The 10728-nt window shown below is 37.8% G+C and overlaps 1 non-coding gene across 1 annotated transcript; it reads right to left on the bottom strand.

The window, feature by feature from the left end:
- Positions 1 to 1254: 1254 nt before the first annotated feature.
- Positions 1255 to 1326, bottom strand: Trnap-agg. Its single transcript has one exon. It is a non-coding gene; the product is annotated as a tRNA-Pro (tRNA).
- Between the last annotated feature and the right edge of the window lie 9402 nt (positions 1327 to 10728).

Here is a 10728-nt window from a genome sequence, read left to right as displayed (position 1 = left end):
ATAGGTATGACGCAACCTATGGCTTCATTGACATAGCCGTCGATGATTTTTGGTTTTACAAAAAATGGGCGGTTCCAAAGAAGGTGTAGCCAGTAACGTTCTTCGGCCCTAGCGCGCCCTTATTTTGATGACGCTACATTCTTAGGAGATGTTCCGTTTGGCATCTCCGCTCTTCATTTTGTTTTCCATGGCCGTGACCTTCCTACTTTGGCCGAAGTGAGACGGTTACATTTAAGCCGGTCATTTTATTAATTAGCCACTAGCCGGGGGCAGTCGATCAACCTTAATTGTTTGTATTCGGAAGGGATTTTTATCTTAAGGATGTTGTGTTTCAGGCTGATTTCTACCATTTAGCTGTATCGATAACCAGGCAATATTCAGTAGTCAACTTGACTATATCACCAGTGGGCGATAATGTGACGGCTGGTTATGACATAGTTATCGTTATCAAGAGAATAAATATTAACAAATTGCATATGGATATAAAACTAACGATAAATATATCATATGCGGTGGTTGGGTGTCGTAAAGAAAGACATGAAGATCTGCGAACTCGAAGAGGAAGATGTCCTGGATAGAGCGATATGGAAGAAGAAGATACAGAAAGCGGATCCCGTCACAAGACGTTAAAAAGAAGAAGAAGAAGCATATGGATATAAAAATATCTATCTATTATAGCAATACCTAACCTCTAGTAACAATAATTCATTCAGGTTATTTAGTTTATACCTAAATAGGCCTTCTAAGCGGGGCAATCTGGAAAAACTCATTTTTTTATTATTTCTTAACATGCTGTCGTACATAAAAGAATAACACATTCTTTATACACATACACAGGATGTTTTATGATCATTCTTTCACCATTGTTGATGCCTGAAATCTAAGTATTCGGATTTCTCCTCACGAAAACACACCATGTCGGCTAAAGAAAGATAAATTATAAAAATCAACTAAATCCAAATGTACAATACAACACGTCGTAACACCCCCCAGCACCCCCTGGCACCTCCAACACCCCAAACACCCCCACACTTCCTGTTTATTCGCAAGTGCGAATGTCAAGCGATGTATCTGCTATATTATTCAACGCGTATCGTGACCCAAATCAGGATTTTTATAAAAAACTCTTACTTTTCTTACGGAAATACGATTTAGTTCATAAATACTTAGGAAATATAAAATATAAGTTAAAATCCCGTGAGTCTAAACTGTTCAAAAATACTCAGATACATGTTAGAATATTACAAAACATTTGGGCTCGTCCGGGATTTGAACCCGGGACCTCTCGCACCCTAAGCGAAAATCATACCCCTAGACCAACGAGCCAGTTGACATTCTGTCTTAAATAGCAGTTCTAAATCATTGACGCACTAAGATCTGTGTCACCTTTCACTCTTGGCATGATCTGGGTCACACACTTATCGAACTTTATTAAAGTTAAAAAACAAAGTGACAGTGATTGCATTGTATTATATGAGATAATTCGCACAATATCGACAATATTGCTTAACGTTCGATAATCTAGTCTCCATTTATTTCTTTGCCATTATTTTACAAGTAAAACATAATCTTGTTACTTTAAAACTTATTATGAGAAAGTTATAAATATGTGAGGAACACTTTATAAATAATACCAAAATAATAGTACAGTACACTCTTAGCCGCTTCCGCATAAGATTATTGATGCTTTATGTTTTATACGGTTCTACGCATTTCCGATAGCAATATAATATACTTGATCACATACTGAAAAACCTAAGTATCAAAGTTAATAGAATACACTAGCCACAACATCCCGCACCCGGATAGAAACTAGCCTATGTCTATTATCAGTTTCTAGACTAACTGTGTGCCAGCTTTTTTACGGTTTCAGTAGTTTTGCAGAGAAAAGCGCAACAGACATATTTAACTCTTACATTTGAACCGTTCTCACTGACAATTGAGGAAGCAATAGCAGTAACACAATCATTATCAGTGACGTAACTGATAAGGTGTTAACTGATACGATCGCGCGCCATTCGTGTAAGTCCCAATTTACATTAACGCGTCATGATATGGGCATGGCAGTGATAACGAGATGGTGTGATACGGCGTGACAATTTAATAAGATGGTGTTTTTTTGCTAGGGTTGTAAAGGGTTGTAATGGTTGGTTTGTGATAATGGGCTTCTGTGTGTGTGATTGCGGCTTTGACGCCCTTGCGACTGATGTTGAGATGTTTTAATGGGCTTCTGTGTGTGTGATTGCGGCTTTGACGCCCTTGCGACTGATGTTGAGATGTTTTTGTAGGTAGGTAGATAATTTGTGATTGTATGAGCCACACAACACACTGACAAATGTTAGTGGGCTGTTAGCCCGTTGGATGGCTGAAATATTTTGACAATCTATGAGTTGCATTAGTTTTTAGACGAAAAGACGTTTTTATTTTTAAGAATTAAAGACTCACTTTAAAGTAACAAAAACAGCCAAAATAAAACAGCTATTTTAAAATAAATTCAAATTGATATAATTTGGTGAGTTGTTAAGGAAGCGAGTAATGTTGTTCTGCAGTACTTCGTGAGCTCGCTTCAGTAATTACGAGATGAATATTATGATAATGCGATCACGTCGTCAATGGACCGGGATGAGGGGTGAGGATTGCTTCGAGTGATGCCAGGTAGGGACTTAAGTCATTGGTGATTATAGGTGTTTTGTAAATTGGTTGTAAATAGATGGTTAACATGATAATTTTATTAAGTTTAGTGCCATCGGTGAGTGACGTGTATTAAACTCAAACCTCAAAAATAAATACCAAGTGTAGATGGACATTGTCACAAGAAAACCATTGAACCTGCCAGTGCATAGATGTAGGAACTTCACTCGAACACCTCCTTTTAAGATGTGGATTTTTGTCATAATTGCCTAGCAAAAATAAATCTTTGAAATATGCACCATAATACGAAATTAAAAAAAACGATCTTTGAAACATACACAAAATATGAAATTAACAATCCACAAACCAATGGTGGCTATCCACTATTTCACAATAGGAACCTACCAATCAAACGTATCGTAGTGTCCGATCGCGTATCTAAAACAAAAGACAGTTTCTCACAGTTTGCCCCAGTAGCGACCGATTACTCAGACCATTGAGCCAACTGGAACCGGTATGAGCACATACGGAAGAGATGGACAATTCACAAAGATAGGCGCAAAAAAAAATTGATTTCAAATTGCTAGGTCCCGTTTGCCATTGAACATCTTTGGCAGTCGTTACGGATAGTCAGAAGCCAGTAGGTATATCTGACCAGTCTAACCAAGGGGTATTGGGTTGCTGCGGTAACTGGGTTGAGGAGGTCAGATAGGGCGTCGCTCCTCGGAAAACACTGGAACCTACTCTGCTGCATACGATTAGACTGGAGGCCGACTCCAATATAGTCGTAAAAAGGCTAGGCAGACGATGTTACACACATAAAATGTCATACACTTTAATCTTGAGGCACATGCGTCTGGTACTTTTGGCAGAGGGAAAAGGAACTGTATCAGTTGGTTTAATGATCTTCGACCGATGGTAATGACGTACTACAAACGATGTTCCAACTGTACACTGGACTGCCAATTAGTATGCATTATAGTATTGATTGGATTTTGGACAGTCTTCTTAAGAGAGCTTTTGACTAGTTTTGCTGTGAGGGCCCAAAATGAACATTATCATTTCATGAAACAATGTAGTTTGTAGGATTTTTACAAGGCAGATCTTAAGCGTGCCTGAACAAAATGCGTCTTTATATATTATGCATCCCATATAACGTTTCTACAAGTTATATTCTTGGGCCCTCGAATTGGACACAGTTTTATCAGCAACACATAATTACCTTTAATCTCGTTCTCGTTATCCAAACAAGCTATTCAACTAAAGTAACATACAACAGTAGGTGCAAATAGCAGAACATTCTAGCAAAGTGCAACACAAGTTTGTGACACCTAATTATCCGCTCAACTTCAAGTACATTCTTGTTGCAAGTTCGGAACTTTCGCAACACACCACACGACATGACTCACGGTGGTCAGTGACCTCAAGTATTTACTATATAGTGTATAAAATATATAGTATAATTGCATAATTACTAGACAGATGTGTGACGGACGTTAGATAATATATGGTTTAAGAAATATGCAGTTACATAGTGTGTGAGACAGAATGCGATAAGTGTTTGGCACACCTCGGGTATGTCCTGTTACTGGCTTACTCATGGTTATAGATTATGATTGATTTCTCGCGGCGTTTAAATTGACTTCTTATGATTGATTATTATAGTGAAATGATAACTTTTTAATGGAATGTGAGATGGCTACATTTCTGTTACCATTAAGACCCGAGACCTTAACCTGTTTATTGCATTGGCCAATCACAATATGGCCCCGGTCCTGTCAAAGACTGTTATAAGTCTGGTAAAAGTTAATGTAAGTACCATCTTTTAAAATATGCAGCATATTTTTTCCTCTCTAAGTTTCACGACAGCAGTCCACAGAACGGTGCTTAGTTCGTGTAAATTAAATCAGAAGACCAGGCACTGCAGTGTAATCTAGATCGCGACCGCAGTCCTTATGGTGCCTCAGGGAGTACGCTGCATAACGCGGTAAAGTCAAGTGTTCACTATACTGGACGGTATATTTATGAGCCAGGAGACCTGATTGTTTTGGATGGTGATTAGGATGCTATCGTGGGATTTGGTTCAGCCTATTTGAGATCTTTGATGACTGTTAATAAGTTGGGAAATTAGAAGACTGGTTCAATTAATATTTTGGAAGCTTTTGAATATTCTTTGTTTTATCAGCTTTTTATCTTCACTATTGGTACCTATAGCATTTTTTCTTTTTGGAAAAACGATCCTTTTTCCTCATTTTACCTCTCTAGCACAGTGGAAGTTTCCAATTTCTACTTTCATTGAGGAAACTAGCAAGTGATCAGACCCAACGGATACTTTCAATGAAAATCACGAAAATCTAATAAGAAAACTTGAACTAATTGAAGACCCCTGTTTAGAATGCAATCGTTTAGTTCCATTAGGAGATAGCAAGTCTTCCTATCCCAAGGTCCCATTTGTCTTACAAAACCAATTCCGAGTGTATCTGAACTTGCCGGAGTATGTTAATTGGTATCTGGGTTTTTCATTAACTGGCCTGGTACCTGCAGACCCAATTTACGAAAAGAAAATGGAAAATTACCTGTTTAGTAGAATTTATCCTTTGTTTCTCTTTGTTTTTGGAGCTAAATATGTTTATTGCTGTTCTTTAGTTAGTAATTTATTCATTTGTAATTGGTATTCTCTTTATGTGCGAAGACAATTTTCTCTTTTCCGATGCTGCTAGATAAAACAGTCAAGAACATTTTCATGATAGCTTCCCTTTGAAAGGAGATCTCCAAACCTACTAGGCTACCAGAAAGTTAATAAATTCATTATTTGGTAAAAACCTGGATAAGTAATCTGCTGATGCTAAAATATATACAGTTCGTGCATTTCCCACTGGTACACTGCGTCATATGTAGTCAGCTGTAGTGACGGAGCATGTGATAAATGGCAGCCATGATTGATGCTGCATACGTTTCTCTGATAATGTCGACATGTTTTGTATTTCAATGGCTGCGAGAGGACTTATAACACTATTAAGAGCTGTTTAGAGAATCTGTTTTGATGGCGACAAAAACAGACATAAATCTAAAGGCTCGAGCAGACCGGATGCGTATGCGTAACCACGCGCGTAGTCACGCGCGTAGTTACGGCGTAACCATGAGTTGTAATGTATGGAAATGTATGAGACAGGCCACACCGCTTGCGTAACGTAGACACGCGCGTCGTTACGCAAGCGGTGTGGCCTGTCTCATACATTTCCATACATTACAACTCATGGTTACGCCGTAACTACGCGCGTGACTACGCGCGTGGTTACGGATACGCATCCGGTCTGCTCGAGCCTTTAAGGATAATTTACCAGCTGTAAGTTTCCAAGTCTGTTAATAAATAAGAAAGCGAAATCCTTATTTACAGACTACCCCGAACCTAGATAACCCAACAACCTACTTTTGTAAATTAAATAAGTTTCTCCCCAAAAAACCCAAACGCAATTACCTTTCGGCGAACGAAGTAAACAAATGAACCCTTCTTTAAACATCTAGTCTGCTCCTTATAACCTTAGTTCAAAAGGAAACAAAAAAATAAACAAGAAAGCATCGCTCGGCTACAATTAATTCGGTCCCAAAGCAATTAAAGCTAAGCTAAATTGCCATATTTTTTAACTCACACATTTTTTGCGTCGACACTGAAATTTCCTCTCGCTTAATTTATGCTAATGTACCGGGGAGGGCAGTGAGACCCTGAGGGACCGGGTTCCCTATGGACGCTGGAAATAGCACGGGATATTAAAATATTGCGTTTTAAGTGTGATAGCGTAATGCTTTTAGGAACCACTATTGTAACGTATCGTATCTGGCAAAAAGGCCACCTGTATCTCTTGGGTTTCGTAAAAATAACTTAGGGAGATATTTGCGAAGAGTTTGTCTTTTCACTATCCACTTTGGGTTTTACGATATGGCCTGCCTACGGTCAGCAACGATGTGTTTGATCTTGATTATGAGAACGATGGAAGCATCAAAAACTTTCTGAGATACTTGTACGTAAAACTGTCGTTATTTTTTTTATGATAGACAAGTTTTATTGAATGGCGTAAAGTAGTGCAAATTTAATTTAGGCGAAAACTGCAGAGTAACTTATCTCGGGGTTACATTACCCACAATAAATAATGCACTTTTGTCTATTTCCGAGGATTTCCCAAATGTTTTAAAGTCACGGAACCCAAGTATCGTTGTTTGTTGTATTTAAGCTCAAGTCGGCGAAACGAAAAAACGTGGACTAAGTTTAACTCGGTTTAACTACATTTAAAACTGTCTTTTTGAGAAAATATCGTTAAAGCTATCGCTTTCTTTGGATGCTCTGTGTTAGCTTCGTTTTTCGAAGATCTCAGCAATCTTGGGATATTGTTAAAGAAAGTTTAGTATGCTTGAGAATAATTTATTGCTTTTTGATTTATTGCTCTAGTTGTTAAGCGCTAGGAAACATTTCAGAACTTGGTATTTAAATAAGCAAATATTTCAATTTCAAAGCTGTTTATTATTATTATCTTACTCCGTTTTTAGGTAATAAGTTACCGACACTCACTTGTGACAAAAATACAAAAAAATGCTCCCCGTCAGTGAGATTTGTGGTTTGAAGCGCCTTCCAAAAATATTATAGCAATTATTGCAACCGCGTGTGTTTGCAATACCCATACATAACATCCTACTTCCTACTTATATATTATAAATGTGAAAGTTTGTGAGAATGTATGGATGTATGTTTGTTATTCAATCACGCAAAAACAGCTGGACCGATTTGATTGAAATTTGGTATTTAGATAGGTAATACCCTGGATTAACACATAGGCTACTTTTTATCAACACACCACGCGGGCGAAGCCGCTGGCGGAAGCTAGTCTGTTATATATTTTTAGTTATTATTAAAGGCGCCAAAAACAGTGTTCTGTGATGATGGATAAAGGCACCATAGTGCACATCGTTGTTTAAAAATTCTTTCAACAAAATTCCTTTCAAAATATTTCGAGTTGTTTCTTAAAAATGAAATCAAGTAACAATATCACCCAGGGCAAAGAGGACAACTCTAGAGGCATTAATAAAATACAGCCTATTACCTAAATTGGACCATTTGTCGTTATGATAAGGTGCATATTGCAATATTTATGAAACAGCGGTGCTCATGTCGAAAGTTATGATCGGGTCAGGTCGTGAAAGGACAGCGATTTTGTTTGGGGAGGGCAGCATTTGGAGTGAAGTTTATTTGCAAGGAAAGACTATTATTCTGAGTAAAATATCTTCATGGTCTTTTCTTAAAATTATAATGTTTCTATTTATAAACACCCAACAGGGACAATGTTGCGTTTTGATGTCAATCTATGTAAGTCTTCTACACAACAAATAGTGAATTAATCACTTTTATATTCATAACAATTATGGCACCACAAATATTTTTTCTTTCAATTCACTCAAATTTTATTCTGAATCCTAGGATGGATTTCTAGGATTCACAATAAAAGTTTAGCATAATAATCCTCTGACACATTTATCGGACATACAAAGAAACTGGGCAATTTCTTTCCGTGGAGCAGACCACCATTTTTCTCTCCATATCGCTTCGTTTTATCATTCACGCCACACTGGAATCTCGCAATAGTGGACGTAATAAATAACGAGAGATGCAGTGGCCTCTAAATTAGCTTTGTGCAAGATCTCCTTGTCGGCACTGGTTTGTTTTAAGGCTAGAATGGAATAACGCTACGTTGGGTACCCAGCGTTTCTGGAATCCAGAAAAGCATCATACTTTTCCTCCCGTTGAAGATTTTTATCGCCGTAATGTGGATATTAATTGGTTTCTTTGTAGTTTTCTGCTGCAGCGTTTATTTCATTGTGGACGATGGATTGCAATGTTCCAGCACTCTTTGTGTTCTGGAATTTGATCTTTGTCACGATTTTCCTATTGTTTGATAAGAAGTGTTTAACGAAATACATAGTAACTGCGTGGATTAGAAAACTTTACTTGTATGTTGTGAATTTTTAATGATTCTACAAAAGGTCGTCATCATTCAAACTTGTAGCTAAGGCATAAGAAATCTTTCTCCATTGTAATGCAGAAAAACGTAAAAATCGAATATTTTTGAGAACCATATTCCATTATCGATACCTAATTTTAAACAGCATTAGATTAATTATAGTTCACGAGGTGCAAATTGGGGTTCTGAAAATGGTGCACCTTATTTTTCAGGGGAAATTTTCAAGTGGCTCCGAATTGCTTTTGCGTGTTCACTGGACAATTTATCAAAGCCTGCATTAAGGTCCCAGACTTACCTGAATGGCCTCAAGGAGTGGTCAGAACGACTGGCTAGCTTTAGTGGAAGCTCAAAGGTGTATCTTGGCAAGACTTGGCATCGGAGCCAAGTGCAATTTCTGGTCGATTGAACGTCCCACGAGATTTCTGGTTACGATCGGGATCACCTTAATTCTACCTGTGCCTTTTATTAGATTTATTTTATTGAAAATGTTTTGATAGTAACATAGTTCCTTTATTCCGGGAATTCCTGGTTTGTCCGAAAATATAGGAGAGTAAGTTACAATAAACGATTTTACCATGAGAAACTCAGTCATGTCTTGATTGACCATTTGAATCTATTGGTCAAATTGATATTCAAACTTCTAAAGAAAATATCTATAAAGGTAGTACTTAATAAAACCACCTTCAGTTAAACCCCCAGGCCTTCGGGTGACAGTGTCACCCACAAGCCGAGGCCGTTGTCACCTGTCACAAAGTAAGGATGGATAGGAGACTCGTACAATATTCACACGGACCGTATGATTTAGTGGTGTCCTTGCTTGGACATTTCCCTCTGAAACTAGAAGGGTTACATTGTGAATTTTTAAAATGAGTCGTTAACGTCGGAAGGGCATAATTTTTAGCACGTGTTTTTGGTGCTACTTTAAAATTAATGAGCGAAATTAATGGTTGGTATGCTTTTTTATCAAGGTATGTTTTACGTTTGAAGCTTAAGCTTAGTACGGCCGCGGCATCATAACACTATAATTACTTTGATAAAAATATGCGACTAAAAGTGTGTATCGAAAAGTTACACCTCTTCAAAAAGTAAATTAAAATCGATATTTCATGTATCGATACTAAATCGGCATTTAACCTTTATAGCAACAAAAATAGACCAGGAAGATAACTTAAACGTCCCACACAAACCTCACGCAGAAATATCTGGCGACAAACACGATATAACTCAATCTAAAACCGTTCAATCGGTTCGTTCGGAAATGGGAACAAATACAAACAGGTCGGATACAAATTCTTAGCGACACAATCTGTTTGTAGACTGCCGGAGCTGCCGTAGACTGCCGTAGACCGCCGTAGACTGCCGTACTGCTGTTCTAGTCCCGTAACTACTGCCATTCGGCTACTTTCACACCCCGCGCTCGGAGTGCGGCCTGGAGAACAGCGATTTAGTGTAGGTTTTTTGGGTAAATAAAGCTTTGAAATTGGTTGGCTGTTTTAAGTGGCAGAGGAAGTGTGTGAAGCAGTTAAAAAGATAATACAAAGATAAGTATGCCGATTTAAATTAATGCAACTCTGTAGGGACCTATATTTTTAACTAAGTAGTTCGCTAACTTCAAAGCCTGCTTTGGCCAGTAGGTACTTATACTATAAACTTCCTTATGTACTCCCCTTGTGTACTCCCCTTTTGTACTCCGCTCATGTACTCCACTTATGTAATTCCCTTATGTACACCCTTATCTACTTCCTTATGTATTCCCTTTATGTACTCCCCTTATGTATCCAACTTATGTACTTCCTTGTGCCCCGTTATGTACTCCGCTTATGTACATCCTTATCTACTTCCTTATATACTACCTTATGTGCTCCCCTTATGTACATCCTTATCTACTTCCTTATGTATTCCCTTTATGTACTCCCCTTATGTATCCAACTTATGTACTTCCTTGTGTACTCCCGTTATGTACTCCACTTATGTACATCCTTATATACTTCCCTATGTACTCCCCTTATGTATTCAACTTATATACTCCCCTTATGTACTCCACTTATATAATAGGCATGATGACAGTAATCAAAAATCATTAAAATAA

Source organism: Helicoverpa zea, chromosome 14 (assembly GCF_022581195.2).
Source record: "Helicoverpa zea isolate HzStark_Cry1AcR chromosome 14, ilHelZeax1.1, whole genome shotgun sequence".
NCBI lineage: Eukaryota > Metazoa > Arthropoda > Insecta > Lepidoptera > Noctuidae > Helicoverpa > Helicoverpa zea.
This window is presented reverse-complemented; position numbering and strand designations above follow the sequence as displayed.